This window comes from Bos grunniens, chromosome 7 (genome assembly GCF_055505025.1).
Source record: "Bos grunniens cultivar Pamir isolate PY7600 chromosome 7, Bosgru_T2T1.0, whole genome shotgun sequence".
NCBI lineage: Eukaryota > Metazoa > Chordata > Mammalia > Artiodactyla > Bovidae > Bos > Bos grunniens.
In genome coordinates, this window is record NC_141171.1 from 78,056,067 (window position 1) to 78,072,475 (window position 16,409).

At 37.1% G+C, this 16,409-nt stretch overlaps 1 long non-coding RNA gene across 5 annotated transcripts in view; it reads left to right on the plus strand.

The window, feature by feature from the left end:
* Window positions 1–16,409, plus strand: part of LOC147369852 (uncharacterized) — a 1,128,106-nt gene that overhangs the window by 783,488 nt on the left and 328,209 nt on the right. For 2 of the 5 annotated variants that reach the window (XR_015167967.1, XR_015167969.1), the window contains exon 6: window positions 13,155–13,271. The exons of the other annotated variants lie outside the window; for them this stretch is intronic. This is a non-coding gene — a long non-coding RNA (uncharacterized LOC147369852). The remainder of the gene's footprint in view (window positions 1–13,154; window positions 13,272–16,409) is intronic. 5 annotated transcript variants of the gene reach the window in all.

Consider the following 16,409-nt stretch of genomic DNA (forward strand, 5'->3'; position numbering starts at 1 on the left):
TTGAGTATCTTTCAAAAGAGAGAATATGTGCCAGATATGTAATTGTTATTTAATAAAGGATATTTAAAATTGTATGTTTGTTTCTCTGTAACCTAACATGTGCATTCTCAGGTCATCTATTTTTGCATACATTACCCCCAAATTACACTTCAGTACTTTCATTTTTAACATTCTGTGTGAAATTCAATGAAAAAATCTGAATCCCTACTTCTTAAAATAACTTATAATTTATTTACATTATCTAAATTATTATCTACATTATTTTGGGCTTCCCTGGTGGCTCTGATGTTAAAGAATCTGCCTGCAATGAGGGAGACCTGGCTTTTATCCCTGGGTCCATAAGATCCCCTGGAAGAGGGCACGGCAACCTACTCCAGTATTCTTGCCTAGAGAATCCCATGGACAGAGAAGCCTGGTGGGCTACAGTCTGTGGGGTCGCAAAGAGTTGGACATGACTGAGTGATTAAGCAGCACACATCTACATTATTTTACGGCAGATTACAGCTTACTAAAAAACATGTTTGTCTCTGAACTAGAGTTTACAGGTTAGGTCTGTTTTGCTGTGGCATGCTCTCTGAAGAATTTCTACCTGAATTAGGAAGCAAGAATCAGTGATAGAGGAATATGAAGTTCTCCTAGCACATGGTACATCCTTCCTCGTCATAGCTTTTACTGTGATAATCCACTGACCTGCCCTTTGGTCTACTGTTCTTTCACCCATATGTGGATTTGAAGGGAAAAGAAGTAGTAAAAATATGATGGTGGCCATTTCATATCTCCATCCCTCAGTTTTAAAGTTTGAAGACTTATTGCTATTTCAAAGATGAACTTCTATCATATTTAAGTAAAATTCTTGTTTTTTTTTTTTTTCCTTCTGTAAAGCAAGGGATAACTCAGTGACTGTTGGAGTGTTAATGAACTCAAAATGCCTGAGGTTTGGGGCTCTTTCTTTTTACGTTGTTTGCATATGTAACTAACAAGGTGACTGTTAAGATAAGCAGCATGGAAGGAGAGGAATGAGGCTACAGACTGCACTTCTCATGTGCTGTGCAACTTGTACAACTTATATAGCTTCTCTGATACTTACATCTGTTGAATGGCATGTTGAATGATGGCATTTCCTCAATGTCCAATTTCTTTAAACTTCTATTTCCAACTTTGATGATATAATCTCTCTAAAACCCAGTTAGCCCTATACAGAGAAAGTTTGTGTGTTCCACAGCCTCCATTTTCCTTATGCTGGCTACTTTTAAGGAAAGTGACTAAAATCAGTGATTGATTCAAATTAAACATTAACAATATTGTAAAATAACTAATACCACTTACATAATGATAGCATAGTTGATGAGGGATGTTCATTCAATAATAGTCACATTGTGGCTAATCTGAAGCTGCTGCTGCTGCTAAGTCACTTCAGTCGTGTCTGACTCTGTGAGACCCCATAGACGTCAGCCCACCAGGCTCCCCTGTCCCTGGGATTCTCCAGGCAAGAACACTGGAGTGGGTTGCCATTTCCTTCTCCAATGCATGAAAGTGAAAAAGTGAAAGTGAAGTCGCTCAGTCGTGTCCGGCTCTTAGCGACCCCATGGACTGCAGCCCTCCAGGCTCTTCCATCCATGGGATTTTCCAGGTAAGAGTACTGGAGTGGGGTGCCATTGCCTTCTCCGCTAATCTGAAGAAATACTAGTAAAACAGAAATACCTGAGTTTTAAATACGTGTCAGCAAACTACGGTTTACTTTATTGGTTAAACATCACTGAGTGTCATTGCTATAATGTAATAAGTTAATCTCAGGGTACATAACTCTCATATTTAGTTTCCTTGCACAGAAAAGACTTAAGGTCATGATTGCCAATTGAAATTTACAAAAACAAACTGCTGTTTCTCTGCAAAGTTACTTTTACACCTTCTTTGCCAGAAAACGATAGTGTAGGGATAACAAAGACACAGGGATCTGTTAAATTATGCTGATTTTTTTGTTTGTTTGTTTGTTTCATGGAATGAGTATGTATATTTTGAGAATAGAGAACTCACACACAGCATGTAACCTTTTCAACTTTCCACAGATTAAAAAACACACAGCATTGCTTTATTGCAGTCTCCTGCAACAAGGGACATATTTCAGCAGAAAAGGGCAAAGCAGGAAATTTACTCATGAAAACCAATTTATATCAGCATATGAATAGTATAACCATCCCTGTAGAATGTCTGGTATTAATCTTGAGAACTCTTGGGAACCTATAAGTAATCCTCAGTGCAACTTCTATTGGGCCTGCGTTTAGGCATAGAAAGCAAATGATGTTGGTCCAGGATTTGTTATTATTATTGCTATTATTTTCTCTCTGGTATGAAGTCAACCAGCGTGGCGGCCTGTGAACTCTTTCAGCATTCTCTCTGCAAAATCAGAGTGTGACAAGGTGTCAGAATTGACGGATCGGTGGTAGAGACTGAGCAGACCTGAATTAATAAAGGTCAAAATTGTCAACAGGAAGAGTGTCCTGTGACATGTGAGGACTTGCTCCTAACAGCATTTGAGAAGCAAAAAGTAGTTCCAGACCAGAACCCAAGGCACCTAAACAAGCCAGGTATTTCCTGAAAATTGTCTTTGAAATAAATACCTACTCTAATTTTAAAACAGTCTTCCCCATATCATCTCTCTGTAACCTTCAATACTCCAAAGCACCTCAGATCCCGGAGTGACCAGAGGTATTACAATGGAGGAAAGTGCTGTTGTGAGCTGTCCTTGTAGAAGAGTCCACATGTCTGCCTGTAAGAGGAGATGTCCTTGCATTTCCTCAGCATCAGCTCTGCCTTTTTTCTTTTTTCACAACCAATGATGTTTTCACAGCAAGTTGTAGAAGCTAAGTGATTTTCCCATGTGACAACAGCCTGGTAAGAGTTATGCAATCTCCCCTAATTGCCATTTGGTGAAGGTAATTATTTTGTAAGAGCAGTCTGGAGATGCCATCTCGGCGACTTTAAATAAAATTGAGATCCAAAAACTTCTTTATGATTTTCTTTTTCCCTTTCTAGCATATTAAGGTCTCAGGAGACAAAAATGTTAAGGCATGGTATCTCCCCTAAGTTCTCTTTTAAGCTTTTATCTTATATGTAATCATTATCTAACATTAAATGGGTTAAGTGATTTTTTAAATGGCATGAATTGTACTTTCATAAAGCACTTTTCCAAAGTTAGTTTCTTACAATGAATTCAGATAGTGATGTGAGTAGCCAGTTACTGTGTGAACTGGTTTAAAAAAAACTGAGTAAAATAATTCAACTTTGTTCTTTATAAAATCCCACCCTTATATCCCCAAATAGTTATATATTAAAGAATATGAAATTTTTAATAAAATAAAAAACTATTTTTTAATACCATAATATAGTGAAAATTATTAGGGCTTCCCTGGTGGCCCAGTTGGTAAAGAATCTGCCTGCAATGTGGGAGACCTGGCGTTGATCCTGGGTTGGAAAGATGCCCTGGAGGACAGCATTGCAATTCACTCCAGTATTCTTGCCTGGAGAGTTCCATGGACAGAGGAGCCTTGTGGATTACAACCCATGGGGTTGCAAAGAGTTGGACATGACTGAATGACTAAGCAAAACATACGCAAACAACAAAATTAAACAAAGACGAAAATTAGAAATTACAGCAATCTCCTCTTTCTTAAATAAATTTGTTTCCTGATAAAAAATAATAGATATCAGTGATGAAAATACTGTAAAACTTATGATGAAACACCATTCACAAGTCTATCAATGTTAATATTGGTAAAATACCTCTAGCTTTTTGATTTGCTCACACAAATACATATGTTTATACTCCTGTAAATGTGTTCACACTGTGTGTGTGGGTGTAAAACATTAGTTTGCATTTTTAAAGATTACAGATTGCATATTCTAAAGCCTATCTTTATATTTATAAAATAAACTACAATTGCTTTTGTCATCATATTTGTTTTATGAAAGCAGAATTTGCTTATGACTATACAATATTTGGTATTTAATTTTTCAAATCACATATTTGAGAGTACTTTCAAGTTATGTCTGTTTTGCTATTATGTATGTATCTTCTCTTTTACCCTATAGATCATTTTTATAGGTGAAATGTCAAAGTCTAAGTCACATTTCTATAATTTGTGATCAAGACTGACATACACCAGAAAGATTGATTCAAATCACACTGTTCCAGTGGATTTTAATTCTGTTTTGTTGTTTACATTCATTTATTTTTCTTGTGACTTACTTATTTTTATATCTTACAAGTCATTTATATTTTGTTTATGAATCATTTTACCCAAGTTTCTGTTGATATATCTACTATTTTCAGAGTAAAGGCTTAATATTATCATTTTCTTTAAGTGTTTTATGAGTGTTTTTCTCCACTTTGGCATTTTCATTTTAGTTAGCTTACTTAATTAAAAAAGAATTTAAGCTTTTGAATATTGATGAGTTATTAGTATAAATCTGTTAAGTTTTTTTCATAAGTTCTGCCTGTTTTGATTAGATATGTGTGCAAATGTTGCAATATGTGTATACAGAAAAAGATAGCCTTATAGACATAGAATGCCTTTAAATCCCTCTTTCTTCCCTTCTTCAACTTCTTTCTCCTTTGTTAACCCTCCTCTCTATTTATGCTCTCATTATCATAGTTTCATAAGAAGGCAAAATATAGAGGAAATTGAGGAAAAATATAGTCACATATTTTTTTACTGGCCTCATGTTAAAATGGATGTACTACTATAAAATTGAATTGGCCAAAATATAAGGAGGGAACACAACCCCACCCATCAGCAGAAAATTGGATTAAAGATTTACTGAGCATGGCCTTGCCCACTAGAGCAAGACCCAGTTTTCCCCACAGCCAGTCCCTCCCATCAGGAAGCTTCCTCAAGCCTCTTATCTTCATCCATCAGAGGGCAGACAGAATGAAAACCACAATCACAGAATACTAACCAAACTGATCACATGGATTACAATCTTGTCTAACTAAAACTATGAGCCATGCCATGTAGGGCCACTCAAGACAGGTGGGTCATGGCAGAGAGTACTGATAAAACGTGGTCCACTGGAGAAGAGAATGGCAAACCACTTCAGCAGTCTTTCCTTGAGAACCTCATGAACAATAGGAAAAAAAAAAAAAGATATGACACTGAAAGCAAACTCCCCAGGTCGGTAGGTTCCCCGTATGCTACTGGAGAAGAGCAGAGAAATAGCTCCAGAGGGAATGAAGTTGAGTTGAGTTCACTCACTCAGTTGTGTCCGACTCTTTGCAACCCCATGAACCACAGTACACCAGGCCTCCCTGTCCATCAACAATCCCGGAGTCCACACAAGCCCATGTCCATCGAGTTGGTGATGCCATCCAACCATCTCATCCTCTGTCATCACCTTCACCTCCTGCCCTCAATCTTTCCCAGCATCAAGGTCCTTTCAAATGAGTCAGCTCTTCACATCAGATGGCCAAAGTATTGGAGTTTCAGCTACAACATCAGTCCTTCCAAATGAAGAGGCTGAGCCAAAGCAATAACAACACCCAGCTGTGGATGTATCTGGTGGTGAAAGTAAAGTCTGATGCTGTAAAGAACAATATTGCATAGGAACTTGGAATGTCTTATCCCTGAATCAAGGTAAATTGGAAGTGGTCAAACAGGAGATGGCAAGAATGAATATTAACATTTTAGAAATCAGTGAACTAAAATGGACGGGAGTGGGTGAATTTAATTCGGATGACCATTATATCTACTACTGTGGGCAAGAATCCCTTAGAAGAAATGGAGTAGCCCTCATAGTCAACAAAAGAGTCCAAATGCAGTATTTGGGTGCAATCTCAAAAGCAACAGAATGATCTCTATTCGTTTCCAAGGCAAGCCATTCAGTACCACAGTAATCCAAGTCTATGCCCCAACCACTAATGCCAAAGAAGCTGAAGTGGAACAGTTCTATGAAGACCTACAAGACCTTCTAGAACTAACACCAAAAAAAAAAAAAAAAAAAAAAGATGTCCTTTTCATCATAGGGGACTAGAATGTAAAAGTAGGAAGTTAAGAGTTACCCGGTTGTCCTTGAGTACAAAATGAAGCAGAGCAAAGGCTAACAGAGTTTTGCCAAGAGAACGCACTGGTCATAGCAAACACCCTCTTCCAACAACATAAGAGATAACTTTACACATGGACATCACCAGATGGTCAATACTGAAGTCAGATTGATTATATTATTTGCAGCTGAAGACGGAGAAGCTCTATATAGTCAGCAAAAACAAGACTGAGTGCTGACTGTGCCTCAGATCATGAACTCTGAATTGCAAAATTCAGATTTAAAAAGTAGGAGAGTGATTGACAATAGAATGAGTCCCAATGACTGATACAGTTAGTATCAATCAAACTGATCAATTACTTGAGTCCTTAGGAAGCAAAGATGAATAAGAAACAGTTTTAAGGACATTGCCCTCTATTGAAGAAATCAAAATAAGAGGTCCCAAGAGACACAACTTGCTCAAGTATGCTGATGGTCTTCAAGTCTTTAAAGGGTGATGATCTCTGTTCTTTAAGTAAAAATTTTAAAGGACATAAACCAAAACCTCAGTTGTAAAATGGGGCTATGACATCTCTAGTGAGACAATACCTACTGGATGTTCTAGAAGATTCCTGGAAAGGTTTCTTTCTTTCTTTTTTTTTTTTAAACTGAGAAGCATGATCCTCTCCATCTTTAACTGAATATCTACAGAAAATTCTTCTTTCTGTACCAAATGACCCAAGGCAAGTGTGTGATAGAAAGTGTGTCTTCTCGAACCTTTAAACCTACACCTTCAAGTGGTGTATCCTTTCTGCATTCTCCTTCTTTTCCTACTGCCAGAATAAGTTGTCATGGAACTCATTTATACTTTTCTTATTCCAGACAAATGTCATCAGCTGTTGCAGGAAACTACCTGCCATTAGTAATAACTCATTAGGCTTGACAGTGAAAATCTCTCCTATGTGGCTGGTAGTCTGAATACTGATGAATTCATTTGAATCCATTTTTAGCCAGTGGGTGAGTGTGAACTGGGCTTCCCCAGTGGCTCAATAGTAAAGAATCTGCCTACCAATGCAGGAGACACAAGAGACGCAGGCTTGATCCCCAGGTCTGGAAGACCCCCTGGGGAAGGAAATGGTAATTTCCTCCAGTATATTTGCCTGGAAAAATCCCATGGACAGAGAAGCCTGGCAGGCTAAAGTCCATGGGGTCACAAAGAGTAGGACATGACTGAGCATGCATGCACGACATGAATTAGGGAACTAGATGGTTCCTAAGATCAGCCCATGGTGTAAATCTCTTTACTTTCTTATGGGCTAACCTAGCATGAAAATTATTCATTAGCAATGAACATATTTAATTGTTTTTTCAAGTTCATCCCTTTGTACACTTTAAATAGATCATCCTGGCTGGCTACAAACCTGAAATCAAAAAACAGATGCTGCCTCTAATTGGGAGACTCAGGTAGGGAACTTAAAAAACAAACACAATTCTTTTTATGATTTTATGTCAACTTTTGATTGTGTCTGGAACATGATGAAATGAGTAAGTGAATTAATAAATAAATTACACACATAAATTAAAAAATAATGGATGAATGACTAAAAAAGTACACTTTCTTGTCCATGTTTATGACTAAAAGAAAGACAATAAAGAAAGGTGATGATATATTTAAAAGGAGGAATGAATCATGACTAGTAAACAATTGCAGAAATAAACTGGAATCTCAGACTTCCACACTTATTTGAGACATAGTGAAATGTCAGTGAAAAATTATGATTCATTTGCTTCCCCCATCAGGAAAGAAGGAAGGAAAATCAGAAAGAAGGAAGAGAGGAAAAGAAGGAGGGAGAGAGGAAGGAATGAAGAATTCATAAGGATTGAAAAAGGCTATAAGATTCTGAAAGTTACACAAGTAGAAATATAAATATAAAGAAGGTTCTTGTAAACTCATGCAATATTCAGTATATTAAAATGGTTTACATATTTTGCTGACAGACATTTGAACTATTGTCAAGCTGTTGTAGGGATATTTGAACTTCAAGTCCCCAACCTTGACATGGCTTAAATGGATAGAATTTAAACTTCCTTTGGCTTACTCATAGTGCTTATGCAGTAATTTAAAAAGGTCATCATTTCTGTTCTAATGTCAGATAGACTTCTTACACAAGCTATCTTTAAAGGTATTATTATTTTTCCACTATCCTAATTAACAAAAAACAAACCACAGTTTGCAAACAGCAAAATCTACTTTTAAAAAATATTCCATTTTATGAATGGAGGAAATTAATGTAATCAAATTTTATGCTCAAATACTTTTGGAGTAAAATTTTAACTTGACAGAAAATTTTCGACATACTTAAAAGTATAGTAGTGATTAATATAGCAATAATCTATGTGATGTGAAAATCTGTGGGTAAATGAAATTTTGTCAGCGTGTATCAGAGTTTTCTGCTCTACTGGTGGAAAAAAACAAAAAATAAAAAACACAGCTTCTTTTTAACATTGGGGAAAAGATCCAATAATAGGTGAAAAATCTAGTCAACCAAACCCCAAATTTATGATTTGAAGCAAGCAACAGAAGTTGTGATACTTAGACCCAGAAGACTGACGGTAAAGCATCTTTTGTTAGCTTCAGGCTTGCATAATTGGCAGCTGATCAGCATGCAATGAACTTGAAGAAGGAAATGAATATGAGCAAGATCAACAAATTTGAGGAAGTTGAATTCCTCAAGCTGAAGAATGAAAGATACAGAATATTTCAACAGGTTTTCAAGTAAATGTAAGGTTATGTAGCAAAAAGTAAAACCATTTTTTTCAGCAACTCACTGGGTAAAAAAGAAAGAGCAGAAATTATAAAAAGTAGAATTTCAATTAGATAAGGAATAAATGTCCAAAGTAGCTGTTACATGTACCTTTCACTTAGCATTTATTGATATGTGAGACCTGAGTTGTTTATTTTACTCTTAAGTGACATTTTTCAATATCTCAATTACGTTTTAAGCTCTGTGAGGCTTGAGATGTTTGTGTGTACATTTCGGGGACAGGGCAGGATAGTGGATAGATGTATCATGATTATAAAATATGTTAAGTAGAAATAACTTTTTATGTTGGCATTGAGCAATTTGAAGATTCAAAACTTTTCTGGTTTTGGATATATTTTAGATTTCCTTTTTGCTTGGGGTGATTTTAACCTTGTAAAATATCACCAAAATAGTACAAAAAATATCTGTAAACCTTTCATTTAAATTTGCCTATTCTTAATATTTTATTTCATTTGCTTAATCATTTATATTCTCTCATTCCCTGTTTATATATATATGTATATATAGATGGATATAGATAAATTTCATATATCATGGCCTTGATTCATAAATTGATTTTATAAATTCTTCATAAATTCATAAATTCTTCAGTGTAAGATTTCCAAAGAATGGGACATTTTCTTTTATAGCCACATTATTGTTGACAACTTCATAAATTTACATATATACAATACTTTTGTCTAAACTACCATCCACCTTTAATTTGGTCAGTGATCTAATAACCTCCTTTATAGCATTTTTTTTTTTCCCTCTATGGGTACAAAATCGAATTTAGGATCTGATATTACATTTACTAGTCACATCTTTTTAGTCCCCTAATCTGGATCTTTTACATATCCTTTCTTTGTCTTTAATGACTTTTGCATTTTTGAAAACAAAATCCTCCCCCTTTTTAAAAAATAGAATATTTCTCATTGCATGTTGGTTTGATATTTGCTTGTTGACTAGACTGTGCTTATGCATTCTCACTGCTGTGCTACTGAGTAGACAGATCTTGCGCTTCATCTGGAGCCACACAATGTCCATCTGTCCTCATGAATGGTGTTAAGTTTAACATCTGTTCAAGGCGTTGCCCATTTCTTTCTTTGTTGTATAATTATTGTTTTTCTTTTCTTTTCTTTCACTTTTCTTCTCTTCTTTGTCCTTTCGATTATAAACAAAACTACTGAAAAGTATTTAGGATTTATTTGCATTCTGCCATTCCATCCTAAAGCCTACTCTGCCCAAGACTAAGGGTCTGTAGCTAAATGCTCTCTTCACAAGTAGTTAGATGGGTTCTTTCTTTTTTCTCCTTCCAGTGTAATTGTGATGTTCACTTGGCATATGATTAGGCTCATTTGTTTCAGTGTGCTTGCAGTTTTTTTTTTCTCTTCCCATTCATATTAACTAATATTTTAAAATATGTAGGATATTAACATGCTTCAAATGTCAGAACTACTCATAACAGTATACTCAAAGAAGTATCATTCTTTCTCTTTTCCTTTCCTCCACCTCACCCTGGGTAGTTAAACAACTTCATTTTTTCAGGTTTATGCTTCTTGTGTTGTTTGAAGTGATAAGGAAGTGAATGCATTTTCTTATTTTCTATTCTTTTTTATACAATATGTAGCCTTACATGTACATTATTTTACACTCCGCAGTTTCACTTAACAGTTATTCAGTTGCTAAGTTGTGTCCGATTCTTTTGCAACCCCATGGACTGTAGCCTGCCAGGCTCCTCTGTCCATGAGATTTTACAGGTAAGAATATCAGAATGGGTTGCCATGTCCTTCTCCAGGGGATTTTCCAAATCCAGGGACAGAACCCATGTCTTCCGTATTGGTAGGCAGATTGTTTACCACTGAACCACAAGAGAAGCCCATTTTATAATGTTTATGATGTTGTATTACACTTTGCCATTTCACTTAACAATATGTTTTGTTAATAAGGTCCTCCCTCATTCTTTTTTATAGCAGCATAGCAGTCCGCTAAATTTATACACTCTCCTAAAAATGCTTGGGTAAGTTTCCAGTTTTTGCAACTACAAATAATGCTTCAATGATTCATTTTATTCATATGTATATTATTACTGCATTTTTATGTTTTTTATTTATATCTTCAGGTTGAATTCCTGGAGGTAGGACTATTGGATTGAGGGACAAATATAATGTAGTTTGATAAAATATCTTCAAATTCCTCTCCATAAGTGTTATACCATTTTACATTCCCACCAGTACTGTCAAAGCCTGCTTCTCCACAGGCTATCCAGCACAGTGGGAATTGTCAAGCCTTTGAATTTTTGCCAGCCTGATAGTTTAGAAATGGTACTGCAGAGTAGTTTTGATTCTACGTTCCTTACCATGAATGGAGATTAATATACTTTAATATGTTTATAGAACCTCTTTATATCTCTCTGTATGGATTGTCTATGCAGGACATGTCTTTAAAAATAACATTATTGAAGTGAGAGTCTGTCATCCTAACTCAACAACAGATGCAAAAATAAGTAAATATTTAATAAACAAGCGGCCAGAAACCAGGAGGTCAACAAGATCTCCTTCCTTCGAAGACTCTAAGGAGATTCTAATTTTTCTCACTTCCAGCTTCTGGTGGTTACTAATAATATCATTGGCTTCAGACCGCATCATTCCAGCTCTGCCTCCATCTCAAATTGTCTATTCCTCTTCTGTATGTCTGTCTTATCTCCCTTGCCTCTATCCTAGAATGACACTCATGAAAACATTTAGGGCCCACCTGTAAAATCCAGGGTAATCATCTCCTCTCAAAATCCTAAATTTCACTGCATCTTTTGCCATAGAAGATAATACTTACTATATATGGTAATATTCACATTTCCAAGGATTAGGACATAAGCATGTTGTGGGTAACACCATTAAACCTAGTACATATGGATAATCCTAAATAATATAAAGAAGGAGAAGAGATTCTTGATATCATATAGGCTCTGAGTTTTGGGAGGGAAAGGGCTTCCCTGGTGGTTCAGTGGTAAAGAATCCATCTGCCAATGCAGAAGATGCTGGTTTGATCCCTGGGTCAGGAAGATTCCCTGGAGGAAGAATGGCAACCCACTCAAATATTCTTGATGGAAAAATTCCACGGACAGAGGAGTCTGGCAGACTGTAGTCCATGGAGTCGCAAAGAGTCAGACACAGCTGAGTGACTGAGCACATTTGTGCTCAGCACACGTTTGGAGGGAAGGAGTTGTGGGAAGCACAGCACAGTTACCCCGTTGCGCATCACCCTCGCCATTGTCTGAAAGAGAAGAGTACTTAAAGACTACCAGAGAATCCGGCTGAACGAGATTTAGTAATTGTGCTTTAACTGGCTTAATCTTTTTGTTGTAATGTGCCCTAGTAGCAGTTACTGCATTATAAATTTATAAAAAAATAGAAGAACCCATGTGAGGATGTCTGGATTATCCAGTAAACACTTTTGAAAAAGAGGAACAAGGCACTTTAAAAACTTTAAGCTTCTAATGAGCTTAATTTGTGACCTTGACGACAATAGCAAACATGCGATTGTAAAGCTTTCTAGAAGCGTGAGATCACAGTACTTCAGGCTTGATGATTCAACTGAAGACACAATTCAGAAATGATGTCATCAAAACTGAATGTGTATTTGAGCCACCTTATACTTATTGCCGTTGTTCTACACAGTTGATCTTAAACAAAAGTCTACCTTTAAATGTCATTGTAAAGGAGAAATGTCATTTCTTCTTTGTTTGGAGATCAGGTCGTATGATTGGTAAATATTATCGCCTTGAATATTTTCATAATACCTGTCCATCAGAAGGTTTTGCCTAGTACTATATATTGTGATTTCACCAAGATGTTATTAGCCATATAGAGATTCTTATTACATTTTACAGTTACAGTATATCTTATGGGCATTTGGGATAAATTGATGAATCATAGCATCTTGAAGTTGGCAGAGAATTTAGAGATAAGCAAATACAACCACTCATTTGATTTGATGCTTGGATAGTTTCCCCTACAGATACTGCAAAGAGGACATCTAGGTATTGCTGGCATATTTCCAGTTTCAGGGAACTTACTACCTTTCAGAAGAACCCATTTCATTTTAATGGTCCTGCATTAAGAAAAAGTCATCCTACATGAAACATTAAGTTAAATGTTTCCTTACATTCTTTGCAGACAGATCATTTACCTTTCCTAGTCATTTCTTTCCCAAGCTGGTAATTGAGGGGTTTCTGTAGTTCCTAGTGTGTTATCATTTCAGATCTTGTCTAAATCTATGGATATTGCCATTGCCGATAAGTAACACTGACTGCAACAATTTGTGTTTCCTTTTTAGGTACAAGTTGAAAGAAACTATAAAATCAAAGAGTGGGAGGGATTTATAGGTTGTGGACTTTGGCTGGTGCTTTGGGCTTGAAAGGTCTATAGACTTCCTTCAGATCTTGGACTATTGGTATGTATTCTGCTTAAGTCAAACAATGACTCTGTAATATTAAGACTATGAATATTCAGAGGTGTCTCTTGCAAACGAAGCCTAGAAATGTAGCCAACCTTCAAAAAAAAAAAAAAAAAAAGAAAAGAAGTATCTGTAGAGTTTTAAAACATTCATAAAGTTTGTCTTTCATTCTTTTCTCTTTTTCTTTCTCTTTCTCAGTATCCATCTTATTTCTTATTTCCTCTACAGACCTGGTTTGGTTTCTCCTTTTTCTCTCTCTGCAGACTGGCTTGTGAAATATTCCTGGCTATCACTTTTACACGTTTGCTTTAAGATTTTCTCACACCAACCGATTGTCGTTAGTTTCAATTCCAAATCTAAGAAGAGATCGGCCACCTGTCCCAACACAGGTTAGTGCAAGTATTCTCCCCCCATAAGCAGTTGGAGCTGAGAGTCTAGAGACATGGATTGATATTATTCAACAACATGCCTGGAAGCTCACTCCTAGATCAGAATCAGACTGTTTCAGGAGAAAGTAGATGGCTCCAGACCAGGACAGGGCATCTTCCAAATTTCTGCAACAACTTAGGGGACAATTTAAAGCTTCCTGGAATTTGAGAAGACAAATTTCTATAGGAGGTAACCATGTTAGAGACATACAAAAGTGACACCTGGGTTGTTTAAGGCTTCTTTTAAGCTCTAAAAAATATGAAAACAAATGTTTAAATTTCTTTTCTTAAATTTCTGTTGTTGTTTAGTTTCTAAGTCATGTCTGACTCTTTGCAATCCCATGGCCTCTAGTCCACCAGGCTTCTCTGTCCATACGATTTCCCATGCAAAAATACTGGAGTGGGTAGCCATTTCCTTCTCCAGGAAATCTTCCCTACCCAAGGACTGAACCTTTGTCTCCTGCATTGCAGGTGGGTTCTTTACCACTGAGCTACCAGGGAAGTCCTTTCTTGTCTGTATCAGTTTAGAAAAGGATTTAGAAGGGACCAAGTTTCCAAAAATAAATTGTACAGATACTTTTATGACTCCAGTTTGGGGAACTTAGTAAAGGAAGGACCCTTAACACATACATGTCAATACTTTCCAGAGTGGACTTGTGTTGTTGGTAATTGGGTCACATTTTCATTCCTGTATTTATCATATTTCACTAAATTTCAGGCCTTTTAAAATATTTGCTGTTAAGTTATATGTCAACCTACCTGTACTTACTCCACATTCCTTTGTACAGGGCTTGACATTTATCCTTACTGAATTTTTGACTTGGCTCAGCATTCCAGTTTAACACGACTTTTCTGGATTCTGTTTCAGAAATCCAATATGGTAGTTATTCCTTCAGCTTCTTGTCAACTGAATATGTGATTACATGCCATCAGGTAGTGATGGGGCATTGAAAATAAGGTAGCACGTGTAGTAAAATGAGCATTTGACAGGATCTTAGAAATCTGTATTCTGATTTCAACTATGCCATCTTGCATGCATTTGGATAAGTCATTTAATCGCATTATGTCATGTTCTATCATACATAAATAGGGTAGTGATCAATTTAGTAATTATAAATGGAAATAGCAGCTAAGAAGTGAGCAACTGCTTACAGTTCCTTGTAAACTAGTATAACATCATTGAACATCTCTAGTCTTATGTATCAGGAAGTGCCAGATGGGATGAATTGCTACAGTTCTCGCCCTGGGGCAGCCTCATCTGAAGGGCCAGTTGAATTTTTCTTTGCGGCTTAAAGAGGATATGAAGTTGCAGCTGTGGATCACACCTTCCCTGGAAAGGCAATTTCTTCTGTACCTAACATCAAATGTATTTCAAGTGTCAGATGGTGCCTTTAAGGCACTAGTCAGTACATGCATCAAGCCTGTTAAAAGTGATGCCAGTTAAAGGAATTACATTACTTTGATTCTGAGACAGCTCTACTGATTGCACAGTGGCTTCTATCGTGAATGCATGCTGTTTTAACTTGTGCAGCAACCCAGTGTCCTTTATTTTTTATTAACAGCACCCTTGTTTCCCTTTAGGTAGCCACTGCTTTTCAGTCTCATTCCGTGATTCCATGTAGGACTGAACCACTGTCCCAAAGGTGGACATGACACACTAGACCAAATGTGGGCACATCCTCACTGACCACAGCAAGAAAGGCAGAGACAAGCATACAGATCAAGCTAGTTCAATCAGACTTCTTCTCCAGATAATTTCAATACTGAATACAAAGACAAAGGCATAAATGATTGATAGCTAGCCATTAGTTCTCGCATTATCTCCTCCAAACTGTTCTTCTCAAGGCCTAGATATTCAACTTTTCTCTTAAAACCTCCAAGCCTCTTCACACATTTCCAATAATGTTTTGCTTAAGCAGGCCTCTGTTGGTTTTTGTTAAAACCAACAATGTCTAAAACTGATGTATTCCATGATTTTGGGAAATGAAGAAATAAGCGTAAGAATCAAGAAACTGTAACACCTAGATGGCCTATGGGACTCTTGCTGAGAGTTCTTGTGACTTCTTTGCTTTTCCCATTTATGCCAGGAATACCAAGCTCCCATGGTTCCTTGCCAGGGCTAGTCACAGAAACCAGTCATGTCACTCACTTTGTATCCATCTACACCACACTCCTGCACATCCATTATCAGCCCACATCAGGCTTTCTTCTCGGCCCTGGTTTAGACTTGACTTGATTTCCTTGATCCTAGCTTAGTACCTGCTTCCTTTTGTTACCGAAAGTGGACTTTATTTACCACTCAGAAGACAATCAGAGAAGGCAATGATAACCCACTCCAGTTACTCTTGCCTGGAAAATCCCATGGATGGAGGAGCCTGGTAGGCTGCAGTCCATGGGGTCGCTAAGAGTTGGACACGACTGAGCGACTTCACTTTCACTTTTCACTTTCATGCATTGGAGGAGGAAATGGCAACCTACTCCAGTGTTCTTGCCTGGAGAATCCCAGGGATGGCAGGGCCTGGTGGGCTGCCGTCTATGGGGTCACACAGAGTTGGACACGACTGAAGTGACTTAGCAGCAGCAGCAGCAGCAGCAGCAGAAGACAATAGGTGAGAAGCAAGCCTGGTGGAAAGGATAGTTTGATTTATTTAGAAGGTTGGCAACCTGGTGGAGAGAGTGGGGGAGGGCAGACACTTGTCCAAAGGCC